We start from the raw sequence: 15,411 nt of genomic DNA on the forward strand, positions 1-15,411 counted from the left end.
AAAGTGGTGGGAATACCAGACCACCTTACCTGCCTTCTGAGAAACCTGTGTGCAGGTCAAGAAGCAACAGCTAGAACTGACCATGCAACATTGGATTGGTTCCAGATTGGGAAAGGAGTACTTCAAGGCTGTATATTGTCACCCTGTGTATTTAACTTCTGAGCAGAGTACAGCATGTGAAATGACAGGCTAAATGAATCACAAGCTGGAATCAAGATTGCTGGGAGAAATATCAATGACCTCAGATGTGCAGTTGATATCACTTTAATGGCAGAAAGTGAAGAGGAACTAAAGAGCCACTTGATGAAGGTGAAAAAGGAGAGTGAAAAAGCTGGCTTAGAACTCAACATTCAAAAAACTAAGATCATGGCATCTGATCTATCACTTCATTGCAAATAGATGGGGTAAATATGGAAACTGTCAGATTTCATTTTCTTGGACTCCAAAATCAATGCAGACAGTGACTGCAGACATGAAATCAAAAGACACTTGCTCCTTGGAAGAAAAGGTATGACAAACCTAGACAGCATATTAAAAAGCACAGACATTACTTTATCAACAAAGGTCCATTTAGTCAAGGCTATGGTTTTTCCAGTAGTCATGTATGGATGTGAGAGTTGGACTATAAAGAAGGCTGAGTGCCAAAGAATTGACGCTTTTGAACTGTGGTGCTGGAGAAGACTCTTGAGATTCCCTTGGCCAGTAAGGACATCAAACCAGTCAATACTAAAGGAAATCAACCCTGAATATTCATTGGAAGGACTGATGCTGAAGCTGAAGTTCCAATACATTGGCCACCTGATGTAAAGAGCTGACTCATTGGAAAAGACCATGATGCTGGCAAAGATTGATGGCAAGAGGAGAGGGGCTGAAAGAGGATGAGATGGTTGGATGGCATCACTGACTCAATGGACATGAGTTTGAGCAAACTCAGGGATATAGTGATGGACGGGGAAGCCTGGCGTGGGTGCAGTTCATGGGGCTGCAAACTGTCAGACACAAGTGAGTGCCTGAACAACAACAACAACAGTCAGACAGGAGGTACCAATCTATGGCCCAGAGATTGGGGACCCCTGGACTAAAGGTATTCAACACCTTAAACTATACTGAAATATTTTTATTTAAACTACCCATAAACAATATAATAAGTGTCTTTTAATATGTGCATAAAGTAAAACTTTGCAAGTGAATTAGTTTCAAGACATTTTGCTTTAACACCAAAGCTGGCAGTGAAACAAAAGCCATTTAATTCATTGAACTCACTGTATTTCCTAGTCCTGAGGACAAATGAAATAAAGAAACCTACAACCATTGCAGAGTTAAAATTCCAAATTCCTATGTCTAACCATTTACATTCCGTTTGTAGGGTCTTCGCCTTTGGAAATTCCTATCATCTTTCATGTGAACTGAACCCTAACACTAAACACTTGACACTGAATGCCTCAAATAGGGAATAATCACACTTCTTTAAAATACACAATTGGTAAGTTTGTTCACAACTTATACCCATTGAACAAATCTCACAGAACTCTCAGCCTTTCTACCAAACTTTAAAACCATTTGAATTGTGAGAAACAGAGAAAGCTTCCTGTCCTTAGGCAGAGCTGAGAGATGTCTAATGTAGTTCATAAATCTGAGTGGTTTCAGTTCAGTTCGGTTGCTCAGTTGTGTCTGACTTTTTGTGACCCCATGGACTGTAGCACGCCAGGCTTCCCTGTCCATCACCAATTCGCAGAGCTTGCTCAAACTCATGTCCATCGAGTCGGTGATGCCATCCAACCATCTTATCCTTTGTCATCCCCTTCTCCTCCTGCCTTCAATCTTTCCCAGCATCAGGGTCTTTTCAAATGAGTCAGTTCTTCACATCAGGTGGCCAAAGTATTGGAGTTTCAGCTTTAGCATCAGTCCTTCCAATGAATATTCAGGACTGATTTCCTTTAGGATGGACTGGTTGGATCTCCTTGCAGTCCCAAGGACTCTCAAGAGTCTTCCTCAACACCACAGTTCAAAAGCATCAATTCTTCAGTGCTCAGCTTTCTTTATAGTCTAACTCTCACATCCATACATGACTACTGGAAAAACCATAGCTTTGACTATACAGACTTTTGTTGGCAAAGTAACATCTCTGCTTTTTAACATGCTGTCTAGGTTGGTCATAGCTTTTCTTCCAAGGAGCAAGCATCTTTTAACTTCATGGCTGCAGTCACCATCTGCAGTGATTTTGGAGCCCAGGAAAATAAAGTCTGTCACTGTTTGCATTGTTTCCCCATCTATTTGCCCTGAAGTGATGGGACCAGATGCCATGATCTTAGTTTAAACCACTCAAGATCAGAGTGGTTTGAAAAAACTCAGAAGCAATTAATTAAAGCAAAATGGTTCTTTACAGCTCCCAGTCCAACCCCTGCCAGTTGTGGGAGACCAGTCCAGGCACCCCTGCACTGTGGAGTTTCACTCTAAATCCTGGGCATTGGGGTTGGGAAGAAAGTGACCACACCTTTGTGCTTGGATGACCAGCCTCTGTTTGCCCAGGTCAGAGGTGTCTTCCAGGATGGAGACCTCTCAAGTGCTAAAACAGAGACAGTCCCTGGCAGCAGGGCCAAGTCTCTCACCTTGCTTGAACCCTTGCTCCTCTCCTAGAAGGATCCCTCCTTGCTGTTGCCAAGGCTGGGAAGATCTCCCATGAGTGGTTTTCTTGTTCGGAGGAAGCTGCTGAGCCTTAGTGCAGTTTCCAAGCTTCTTGCCTCTACCCTACATGGCCATGTTTCCAGATTCTGCCCTGAAGACCCCAGCTATCCCTCCTCAGCGCTCCCAGGCCTAACCCCACAGAGGCTGATGGGGGTGGGGCAGGTGAGGTTCTGCAGGCACTGGTGCTGGAGATGCTGTGAACTGGGAGGGCTGGGAGAAAGCAGGGTATAAAGAGGAGGGTTGCTCCACTCTTCTGGAGGCTGCCCTGGGGCTCTGGCTGCTCCCTGACAGGTGTGGTGGTGGGGTTGCTCAGCATTTGTTTTTCAAGTTTGGCTCTTTCTGTCTTGAAGATGCTCCTGCCTGCCTTTCTTTCTTTCTCCAGCTAAAGCATAAAGAAGTGGCAACCAACAAAAGCCTCCTTGGTGCGCCTCCACTGGTGCCTTCTGGCCGCCTCTTTGTACCAAGAACCTTCTTTGTCTCTAGGCCTTTGCTTCATCCTCAGGAGAGGACTAGGAACTGCACATCCTTGGTCCAGGGTGCTGAGGCAAAGCTTGGTTAGTTTATCCGGGAGAAGAGGGCAGAAGGAGTTGGCTAGGGCCCTATGGCCCAACCTCAAAGAGAATAGTAGAGCAGGGTGTTGAAAGCTTCCTCCCTCCCTGCCCCCTGACTCTTGACAGCATCATGAAAACTGGTGCTGGCTGAGAGCCCTGGGCAGGGCCTCTGTTGAGCTAGTGAGCTGAAAAATGGGGAACTTTGAGGGACTGGGGCTATCATCTCAGCCTTCCATGAGAATCAGGCCAGCCTAACCCTGTTAGAAACATCAGGTCATGAGAAACATGGTAGGTGTGTGTAAATGGATGAGCTTCAGGCCCTACACCGAGCTGTGGGCCTTCCCATGCCCAGGCTAGGTCCCTTCCCTGAAACAGGTGCTAACAGCTTTCGTCCCAGCGCCCCGGAGCACCAGGCATTGTCTCCCAGGTGCCATCTCATCATCTCCTCTTGGGGGTTTGGAGGGCTGAGTGGCTCCCCAGACCTGAACTGATAACCAAGGACTCCCGACTTAGTCCCTCTCTGAGCTTCCCGTCCAGGTGCTGGACGCTCAGCCTCAGGAAGAAGGTACTTTGCAGAGCTGAGATGGGCAGATCTTACCATGGCTTTGCCGGAAGTTCAGGAGGCTGGTCCCTGCTCTCTGCAGTGGGCGACTGAAATGGAGTCTCTTGTCCTTAGACCCCTTTTAATAACTTTTGCAAATTTATTTTATTGGCTTATAGTTGATCTACAGTGCTGTTTGGTTTCTTCTGTACAGCAGGGGGATTCGGTTATATGGATATATATTCATATGCTCTTCCATTGTTTTATCGCAGGATACTGAGTGTTGTTCCTTGTGCTATACAGTGGGACCTTGTTGTTTATCCATTATACTTAATGGTTTGCACCTGCTGGCCCCAATCTCCCCAATCCATCCCTTCCCCACCCCACCCCACTCCACCCCACCCCACCTTGGAAACCATAAGTCTGTTCTCTATGAGACCTCTTTAGTAATTAGATCAGACTGAATGTGGATCGAGAGAGCTGAGAAGTAGCAAGAAGTTATGGCAGAGCTGACCACTAGAAACCTCTTAGGACTATGTTTCTGTAACTTACCAAGTACAGGGCATGCTGCCTCCTGCCATCAAAGTGCTCCATGGGTACCAGACTGTCAGCACGTTATGAGCTGCAGAGCTTGGCTGTTTGTGCAGGTTTAAACACCACTCCTGTAAAACTCAGCACGTTGTGAACTAAGCTTAATTGAACCCAATCATCTCTTTTCTTAACCTGGCAGGGATTCAACACCCCTTACCGATCACAACACTTCTCAGGTAGGCATTCATGTCACCAAGAGGAAATGAGCCTGAACCCAGTTCCAGTGTTTCATGGTGACACGCATCCACACTTGCCTTATTCTCTCTTACAGGACACATCATCCCATTTTAGGCAGTGTCTTGTGGGTTGGGTCTTTCTTGAAGCAACATAACTAGTTATTGGTGGAGAAAAGATTTAGGCCTAGTCCCACCCAGTCAGCTGGCTTCTGTTCCTTGATGCTGGAAATGATGTTGTGAAATGAAAATATCTCCTGCCATATCAATAAACAAGAAATGTCACAGCCATCAGCGATTTCTGGCCTCCAAATGTGAATGAGGGCTCCCCAAACTGTGATCCAGCAGATGCTGCCACCCTCCAGGTGATTGCTGAGGAGCTGGGGGATTGCAGGAAGCAGCCATCTGCCATTTCTCAAGGTGAACAAGGAAACAGGATTTGGTCCCAGATAGCTGAGGTGCATATTAAAGGAATGAATTCAGTGGGCCCAGAGGCTTGCATCTTCCCATACACAGAATGCTAAATTCCTTAACTTGACACCTGATCTTTGATGTTCAGACCACCTGCTCCCTTTGTTGCAAATTTGTGTATGGCCTGACTCCCCTGCTCCTGCCTCCTTGCAGCAGTTTTCTCAGAGCTACTGAGATGCTGTCTCCTGGGCTCGGGTTCCTAAACATTCCCACCAAATAAAATCACTCTCTACTTTCAGGTTGTGACTACATATTTTAGTCAACAGCGTGACCGTTGTAACCCAAGTCCTTGCTTTCATCTACACCTCCCCATCGCCCAAAAGTATTAGATATGTACTATGACCAACCTCAACAATTAGTATCTTAGAATTTTAGTGGGAGGGATTGAGAAATAACCCTTGTTGTCATTGAAATTTATTCTTCAAGTTGTTACTAGATTGACTTACAGCCATGAAATGTTAGTGCCCCGCACCGCAATGGATGTCGGCTATTCATTCAAAATCATTCTCTAATAGAAGTACAATAAAAACCTGACTAATCATACATATAACCAGTATTTGATCCAATTCACTAGAAGTTTTGAAAAATACCAGCCTCAGTATCCAAGACTTAGTATCAATTTATTGTTTTAATTCTTTTTTGAAACATCTTTTTTATTCATTCAGATAAAAAAAAATCCCAGGAATATTTTTCATAATAAATGAAATATATCCTAATTCTCTCTATTCCAGTAACAAAATGGGGGTAAGTTTGAAGGCGGTAGAGGCAGACTAATTTTCACTCTTGGCTTCTCTAGCGAGCAGGGCCAGCTTTACGGGCACAGGGCTGTGTATCACAAATGATCCCTTTGCTCAGAGGAATCTGGTGCCTGGCTTAGTGCTCTACTGTCCTCTTCAGGAAATTCATACTAGATTATTTGTGAGCAGGTGGTGAGCAGGGGAGATGCTCTGGGGGTTCAGCCCCTGCATTGTTTGTGATCTCACAGCAGTACCTGAAGGCTCTGACTCAGGCCCCTGGGCAGTGAGTGCAGCAGGCAGAGCAATTGGCCTGGCCAGCCCCCAGGGCAATTCAAGGAGCCCCTGGGCTGAGTCGGTGATTGAGAAGGGCCCTGGGACCAGATTGGCAGTGGTGACAGTGTCAGCAGCAGAAGAAATGACTGCTGAATGCCTGGGGAAAGCAGAGGCCCCAGGCAACCCTGGGAACTGTGGGGGGCCAGCTGGCCCATTCATTCACCAGGAGAGCTGGTCCCTGCAGCTCCCACGCAAATACTTAACTGTGGTTTACTCTGGGACGGGAATTGCTGGTTCTCTGGCAGTAAACTTTTGTCAATAAATTATTACAAGATAAAAGTATACACATGGATATTGCAAAAAGCGTGTCAGAGAGTTATTAGAATTATTCAAAGAGTTTAGAGTCTCTGGTTGTGAAAACTGCTGCAACATTGTAAACAAATATCTGCAGTCTTACCTGTAGAAATTAAATGTAGTTAGCAGTAGACATAAAAGGGCTCTTTTCCTATGAACTTCAAATGAACAAATTACTAACTAGGAAGACAATTTTTGTATTGTCTTTCTCGTTGTTGAAGACTGAACAGTGAAATACGTGAATGAAAAGTGAAGTGAAAGTTGCTCTGTTGTGTCCGACTCTTTGTGACCCTATGGACTGTAGCCTGCCAGGCTCCTCTGTCCATGGAATTCTCTAGGCAATTGGAGTGGGTTGCTGTTCCCTTCTCCAGGGGATCTTCCCAACCCAGGGATCTAATCCAGGTCTCCCACATTGCAGGCAGATTTTTTGCCATCTGAGCCACCAGGGAAGCTCCAAATATGTGAATAGGTGTTTTCAATTATGTAGAAATCATGAAGCCATTTTCAGTTTCTTAAATAACCTCTTCAAGTTATAGGAAATATCAGAACGTATTAAAATGCCGTGGTTCATTTTTTATTTAAAATTCAATTCAGATTACATGAAACATATTTATGAAGAGTTAAATCTTGTAAGAAAAATTGTTCTGTGAATCATAAGCTCAAATGACTAAAATTTGTATTTCAAAATAATTTATCAGAAATGTATCCAATGTTGTCACTGCTTATAAAATATTCTTCACAGCTCCATTCGTAGTTATATTAGAAAGATTCTTCTCAAAGTTAAAAATTTTTAAAAAGCCATTGATGCAAATTTGCAAATTTTCATATTCATTTATATTGATTGCAAATGAATTGGCTAAGAGCATAGATTTTGATGACTTAATAAATTGTGGAAAAGTGAGTCACATCTTCAGTTCAATCACTCAGTCATGTCTGACTCTTTGTGACCCCATGGACTGCAGCACGCCAGGCTTCCCTGTCCATCACCAACTCCCAGAGCTTACTCAAACTCATGTCCACTGAATCGGTGATGCCATCCAACCATCTCATCCTCTGTCGTCCCCTTCTCCTCCTCCTTCAATCTTTCCCAGCATCAGGGTCTTTTTCAGTGAGTCAGTTCTTTGCATCAGGTGGCCAAAGTATTGGAGTTTCAGCTTTAGCATCAGTCCTTCCAATGAATATTCAGGACTGATTTCCTTGAGGATGGACTGGTTGGATTTCCTTGCAGTCCAAGGGACTCTCAGGAGTCTTCTCCAACACCACAGTTCAAAAGCATCAATTCTTTGGCCCTCAGCTTTCTTTATAGTCCAGCTCTCACATCCATACATGACTACTGGAGAAACCATAGCTTTGACTATACAGACCTTTGTTGGCAAAGTAATATCTCTGCTTTTAAATATGCTGTCTAGGTTGGTCATGGATTTTCTTCCAAGGAGCATGCATCTTTTAATTTCATGGCTGCAATCACCATCTGCAGTGATTTTGATCATAAGACCCACATCTTATGATCAATCAAAATATCCCACTTAATAGACTACTACATTTATTTTATTTAAAATTATAATATCAAAATATTATGTTTTATAATTTTTATATTGTTATTTATGTTACTATTACCCTTATGGGTAATAGTAGTGGTTTGTAAGTAATAAAGTATTTTAAGGAAAAGCCCCTTTTAACAGCATGTTTTTCCCATTTGTTGTAAAAGAGGCCCCACATATTCATTTTGCCCTGAGCCCCACAAACTGTGCATTAAACCCTGATGGCAAGGTTTAGCGTTGTTGCTCCCTTCCAGACATCCTCTGCTTAAGTTCTTATTCTTTACAGTTTGAACTGATAGAAGCTTTTGTCCATTAGGAATAGAAATGCTTCATGTTTAAAAATATTTGCCTTTCAGCACTCAAAACAGCATACTTAAAGAATATGCTTTATTTTTCCATGAATTATTAGCCTCAGCTTCAGCCTCTCAGCCATCTGGCTCTTCCCTCCTACCTGCTTTTGAAGATGGGAAGGCTAGTTCTATGGTGTGTGGAGCACGATGTTGTTACATCCTTAGCAATGGAAGATTTTTTATAGTTTTAACTCAGTTTGACATTTCTGCATTGACGTACCAGTCATAGCTCATTGTCCATTTGTTTGACTTCCTCCTAAGAGTCTTGGTCAGCCTGACATTACAGTGACAAGAGGTTCAGGTGTTCTGGTGGCCTCCACTGTGAGGCTGGAAAGATTTATGTCTAGACAGCTGTGTGCAGAAACCTCTCTGCACATGGAGATCCACATATCCCCAAAGGATATAATGAGCAAAACTAGAAGAATAATGAAGAAAAATGACAGGCACGTGGAAGGGGAACAAACAGGGTATGCCTCTGGTAAATAACTCCCTGAAGGACTCTTAGAAAAGACTTACTGATTAATTGAATCAATCCATCATCCTTTGGGTGACAGCATCAATTTGCAATCTTTTTTGGGAGTTGTTTTATTCCATTGCTGTTATAGCTTAAGTTCATGTGAGGGTAGAATGAGAGGTTAAATAATATACCTGTTTTATTATTAGGCTACCACAGTTCTGTGCTCTCATTATAGAAATGACTTACATTGATTTTAATAATGGTTTAAAATGTCAGAACATCGACATGTGGCTTATATAAGGATTTTTCCTCTCTGAATTTATCTTACATAAATTAGCTTTTAATACCCATCAAAATTTTAAACTCATTTATTTGCTTCTAAACTGCATAATGTTTAAGAATTTTTGAAGAGCAGTGGTTTTTTTTTTTTTTAATTTCTGGGGACTATGCAAAGATCTATCTTTATCCTTTTTAGGAAGAACTCACCTTTGTTTTCTTTGTGGTCATTGGCAGCCATAGTTTGTGATACTTGTGTAGATTTCAGTGGTTAATGAGACCCGTGAATGTATTCTGCAGTTCGAGCTTTCATTGAATTAAAAGGAATAGAGTATACACATGTCTTGGAGATTTTGCTCTCATACCTAGTATAAGTGATTGTTTCAAGACACTAGCATGTTTTAAATTGGACATAATATATCAATCACAAATTCTGTCCTTCCCTTTCTTGGGAGTGTGTGGAAGGTGGATGTAATACAATGAAAAGGGAATTGAACATGGGTCCTAAGCAAAGACTGACATGTGAGGAGAATAATTTGAGCTTCATTTTTTTATAATATAAGGATTTTTATATCAAAGCTTCCTGAGTACAAGCATTAAGTGCCATAATTTTACCCAAGACTCATAAAATGTCTGAAGGAAGATTTATCTTGACAACCATAGGAAGTGTTCAAAATGAAACAGTTTGAGTAATCTTAATCTCTCCAATATTAGCTACTTATTAATGTATTATAAAAGAAGTTGAAAAACTTCTAACCCTGAAACTGAATATAATTGTTTGGCTAATATATAAGAACATATCATATATTCATGTTAACATATGGGTTCATGTTATTGATATTTAGGAGAACTCTAACATGTGGATGAAAAGCGTTGCCTGCCATATCAGTAAACAAAGGATGCTATGGCCATGAAGCCAGCTGCCATTGCAGCTGCTCCTGACTATGCACCTGGAGGGGAATTCAGGGTGGAGACAAGTAGGAGACTGGCCTTAGATAGCTGAGGTGCATATCAAAGGAATGATTACAGTGAGCCCAGACTCTTCCATCTTCCCATACATAGAAAAGCACTAAATTAATTAACTTGAGATGTCTGGTTTTCTTTAATAATAATCTTTTGATGTTCTGATTACCTGATTTTTGTGGCAACACTCCTAAATCTCCTGGCTCTTCCATTACCTCTTGGGAGCAGTCTCTCAGAGCTGTCTGAGAGGCTATCTTCCTGGCTTAAGTCCTCAGTTGTCTGCCAAGTAAAACATAATTCTCAACTTTCAGATTGGGCATTTTCTTCAGTATACAAAATATAAAGGTATATTTAACATGAAACTATACTGAATTTAATACACAATAATTCAGAAGCATTTTCTGATCTTATATTGTCTTAGAAAGTCTTCCTTATCAGCGTTCATTGTGGTTTACACAGTCCAAAGCCACCTGACAAATCCCCATCGTCTGGGTGTAGTTTATTCTGTTTTGACCAGAGTGCACAGACTGGAATTTGTGGTAGAATGGTGACGTATTTGCATTTTCAGGATAAATGGTAATCTTGAATAGTCTCTTAACCTTAGTTTACTGTCTTTATAATACCTGAGTTTATATATCTCCAAAGTTTGTCCTACAATGTGGTCTATTTAAAAGGTTTCTATATCTGAGTTCAAGTTGTCCACTTGTTATGGTACAGTGGAATGCTGGATTTTTGTTTCACCTTTTCAGAGATTCTGTTTTATAGTAGCTACCAGATGAAGAAGATCTTGGTACCCGCTGTTATTTACCAAATGCACATCCTATTTAACGGAGAACTCTAGACTAAGGAATCTTCTCTTTACATCATATATAGATATGTGATCATTACTTAGGGTTGACCTATTAACTTTTAACCTATTAACTCTTTTTATGCAACCAAGGTCTTGTGTGCCTGTGCCCTCATGGTGGGAAGCAGCATCCTAACAGTCATCCACTCTAGTTCGATGAACGCACATCAGCATTCCTCCACACAGGGAAGATAAGTGAGAGCAGCCTTGATCATTTACATGGCTCTCACCATGTGGCCCAGAAGCGAAATGCTATAAGCTCATCTTCAGCTTCTTGGAATGCTGCCTCAAAGCCTGCCTTGTTTTCAGTCAGTTCTGGCATTTCGGCTTCTGGGGGCTGGTGTGTGTCTGTGTGCTGTGAGAGGAAGGACGCGACCCCAGCAGCCTGAAGGAGCCCAAGTCCTCAATGCCTTGAGTATGTATGGTAAACCTCAGCTGAAACTGTGACTCTGTTGTCACAAGTGCTAAAGTGAAAGTGAAGTCGCTCAGTCGTGTCCAACTCTTTGGGACCCCATGGACTGTAGCCCACCAGGCTCCTCCATCCATGGGATTTTCCAGGCAAGAGTACTGGAGTAGGGTGCCATTTCCTTCTCCAGGAGATCTTCCCAACCCAGGGATTGAACCTGGGTTTCCTGCATTGTAGGCAGAGCTTTACCGTCTGAGCCACCAGGGAAGTCTCACCTTGCCTATCCTGTTTCAACATGTTCATTAAAATTGTCATCAAATCTTTATTATCAGAGGGGCAGTAAATGAGTAAATTATTTTATTTTAAATAATTTGACATGCAAAAATGAAAAACCCTACCTATGTTAATGTAGGGTTTTTTAAATATAGTGCTCTATAATCCAGCTGTTAGCTGGATGCTAACTCTAAATTCCAGTTAGAGGAGGGACAAAAAAAAGTTCTCCAAGTGACAGCAAGTCTATTCCAGAAGGTCTTGTAAAAGAACGCTTAGTGTCAGGAGATAATGAAAGTGCGCGTTACCTGTGACTGAGCTGAAATGGTGCCAAGACCTGGCAATTCCTTTTTACTGCCGTACAGTGTAGAACATCAGCCCTACCTGCATGTCACTGGAATAGGGTTTCCCTGTCAGTGACATCATCAAATACACTTTGAGAAGGGACACGGACTTTCAGGGATGGCTCAGAAACTTGGTTGTTTTTCCATTTATTTTTAAAATGCAAATTACACTAGTAAGTCAAAAAAATCACTCTGTTAAAAATACATTCATAATTAACAAATGCAAAAGAAAGAAAGACACATCAGGATTGTAACTCTTGCCTTCTGAATATTAGGTTTATAACAAAAGCTCAGCCTAGAAAAATAGCATTCTTCACCGGATTTTGAGGAGGATACAGCTGTACAACTTAGATGTTTTTCCAGATAGAATCACACTACTGTGCTCCCTGTTCACTGATTCCTGTTTAGTAGTCAACAACTGATTTTGAAAATTTTGGTGGTGATGATCGTAGTGATTAGATGGTGACTTGGCTGCAACGTAAAGCAGGGATATGAGGGTTTTGTTCTCTGTGCATTTAAATCTCTATCCATATACATGTCTTAGAAGGGTGGAATCTCATCACAGCATGAATGTACAGTGAAACCTCATGTTAATAGTCACATTAGAATAATTTCTGGCATGTGTAGTATTTATATTTTAAGAATCAAAGGATGATACATTGGTAAATATTTTTCTCATACACTAAACATGCATGTCACTATAAAATCATCATATGAGGTTTCACTGACATGTTTATGACTGTATATTTTATGCATGTATATATGGACAAACATATACAAACCACTGAGAAAATTCAAGCACAAGTGCTGGAACTTTTTTTTTATAGCTTATGTTCTACTAGTAACCTTTGTTCCTTTGTTATCTTCAAATGCATATGTGTGTAGATCACAGACATCCATGCAGACACAGTAATGGGACTGGTTTATGTAGCTTTGGATGGGCTAACATTCAAAGTAGGTTAACCCAATAACTGAAACTTCATAGAAACCAAGAGAAAAAGTTGCTCCATGCCAATTTATAACTTTTCAAGTCCAAATTTCACTGAATTTAAAGATGATGTATTATTAATAGTCCTAAAATATTGATTTTAGTGTCTCAGGTGGATCAAAAAGAAAATGACTCATCTGAGTTCCTGACAAGCCTGAGCTAATTATGTTTTTCACTAATTAAAATCAAATAATGCTTGAATATATAGAACAAAATTTCCTAGGAATTCAGAATATTCCATAAACACATCGACCTACTATTAAGTTTCCAAAGGCATCTTGTTGCCAACTACATTAACAGCACAGTTTTTCTGCCACAATAATACAGGAGGATTAAAATACACTCTAACACACAACAGATCCCCCAATTACCACAAAGAGATCTCAAATATTTCACCAAGGTAACTATTGTCCCCCCCGCCCACCCAAAAAATAATCTCGTACGCTGAAGTTAGGAAAAAAAGTTCACCTACATAGGGGCTTCCATTTGAATTAGATATAAAAGAGTAAACATAGCTAATACATATTCAGTTGGCCTCTGTTGATAGAAATCCACAGCTGTTTCTGTGTTAGTAAAAGACATTTGTAGATACTTATAAAAGCACCTAGAGTGCAATAAATAAAATCAGTGAGTTAAGCCGTTTCTGTTCTCTGCTTCCCCATAGATTAATGAGTTTAGTAGATTAATATGTTTCGGTTTGTCCCACCCAACCCCCTCAGAAGACCTTATTGAAGAATTATAAAGATGACGATTATTACTTTGTTACTATTACTTGTCTCTTTCTGGCCACCATGGAGGCTCAATGGTAAAAAGCACTTGGCTGACAGCTGGCAGTTTTCATACACAGACACACTGGAGCTGCTGGGCTGTGCAGTCTTGTTTCTTGACATGACACACACACAGACTTGAACTCATTCGGAATTGACAGCAGTGTGTTAGCCTAAAGGAAGTGACTTGGGGATGTCTGCACTGAGGACTCTCAGGCGCACAACTTAGGTGGGTTAAGGCAAGTATGTACGGTACAGCCTTTAGGGCAAACAACCTGCCATTTCAGACTTCGGTTACAAGGTCATCATGGTATGTTTTGTGTGTTTGTTTTTGCAATTACATTGCCTACATGGCCGCGGTGCTATCAAGACATATGGAGGGCAGAAGACAGGGCTCTCAAACTACTGTGCCCTGGATGACTTCGCAGCTGGCAGAGGCCGCCCGGCTGGGCTGTAGAGGAGTTAGTGACGGCCAGCAGAGGGCGCCAACACGTCTCCTTAGGAACTTTGCAAAGACCTGGGAGAAAGCAGCCTGCACTCAGGAAGTCCACGAGGGGCGTGTCCTGCATATTTGTCTGTTTCAGATAGAAAGAGGAGGCCAAGTCGAATTGGTGTGTGCCGCTGTGTGTTTGTGTGTGCGTGTCTCTCCCAGTGCATGTGGAGGCTTTATGTGTTGTTAGTATGTATTAAACTTAGTTGCTTCTTGCTCTTCAAAAAATGCAGGAGGCCACCTCGAAACAAGTTCTTTGAAAGGTCCAGGAGCTGATGTACTGAAGCCATTTGTGTTATTTTGACCTGAGAGAGAGAAAAAAGATGTTTTTAATCAAGGGTGAGAGCTCAGTACCCTTTTCTCACCTCTCCGAGCACAAGAGTAAACCAAAAAAAAAAAAAAAAAAGTCCAAAGCCCAAATTGTGCTTTAAATAGACAGTTTTCCTCCTCTCAACTTTTTCCTCAGTGCAACCTTCTAGATAGAAAGGCCAGCTATGGTAATTTAAAATCCATTTTCTGGGGGCAAATGAATATGTACAGTTAGGCTGCCAAAAAGAATGCAGGGGTTTCAGATGGTGGCCTGATACTGCGTGGGATATTCCCGCATTTATGCTGCAGGGAGCTCGATAGATGTGGACCTGCTTTGGCGCATTGGTCAGTGGTAGTCAAAGCAGCTACTTTGTTAGAAAATTAACCTGCAGACATGGAAATGTTAAGGGAAGCAACTTCATAGCCATTATTGGTTTCAGAGAGTCCTCCAAACTGTAAGAGAAAAATTAATGAAAACTTTTCCCTTTTAGATGGATTATAGATAATCCAAAGAATTATACATCAAGAATATTCACCCAACCTAACTTTTTAAAAAGAAGACTGTTTATTCATTGACTACAGAAACTAAAACACAGCTATGAATGGAGGTCAGTTAGGGTCAGTGTTTTCAAAGCCTTGTCCAGGCTCTGAGCCATTGAAGATTTGCTGGGTATAGGGGAAACCCCACAGCTAAAACTGCGCATTGCTTTGAAGCATCTATTTTCCTTCTAAAGAACTGCTTTTATTTCCGGTTGCTATATAATATCATGGGGGTGCTTGAACTGGCCCATGATGTTAAATTACTCTTAGTTTTTATTACTCTTAGTGTTTATGGCAGGTTGACAGGAGAAGGTCCACCACACAGGACAAAGACACGGGAGAGGCTCAGGTCTCTGCCTCCCAGCAGGGAATGGAGTTTATGCATGAATCAGTTTTAGTTTTTCATGGGATTTTAATAGGCAGTGACTCTCCAATGATTGTTTTTGAGGGCTACACAGTTGAAAAAGCTCTTCATTCAACACCACAT

At 41.6% G+C, this 15,411-nt stretch overlaps 1 protein-coding gene across 2 annotated transcripts in view; it reads right to left on the reverse strand.

Annotated features, from left to right (window-relative positions):
- Positions 1–11,961: 11,961 nt before the first annotated feature.
- NKAIN2 (sodium/potassium transporting ATPase interacting 2) overlaps positions 11,962–15,411 on the reverse strand; it is a 635,629-nt gene continuing 632,179 nt past the window's right edge. The window contains exon 8 of one of the 2 annotated variants that reach the window (XM_081530500.1): positions 11,962–14,380. The gene's annotated coding sequence lies outside the window, so the exon portion shown is untranslated. The remainder of the gene's footprint in view (positions 14,381–15,411) is intronic. The other variant, XM_081530501.1, reaches the window with a different exon arrangement.

Source organism: Giraffa tippelskirchi, chromosome 9 (assembly GCF_054371585.1).
Source record: "Giraffa tippelskirchi isolate mGirTip1 chromosome 9, T2T-mGirTip1v1.2.pri, whole genome shotgun sequence".
Lineage (NCBI taxonomy): Eukaryota > Metazoa > Chordata > Mammalia > Artiodactyla > Giraffidae > Giraffa > Giraffa tippelskirchi.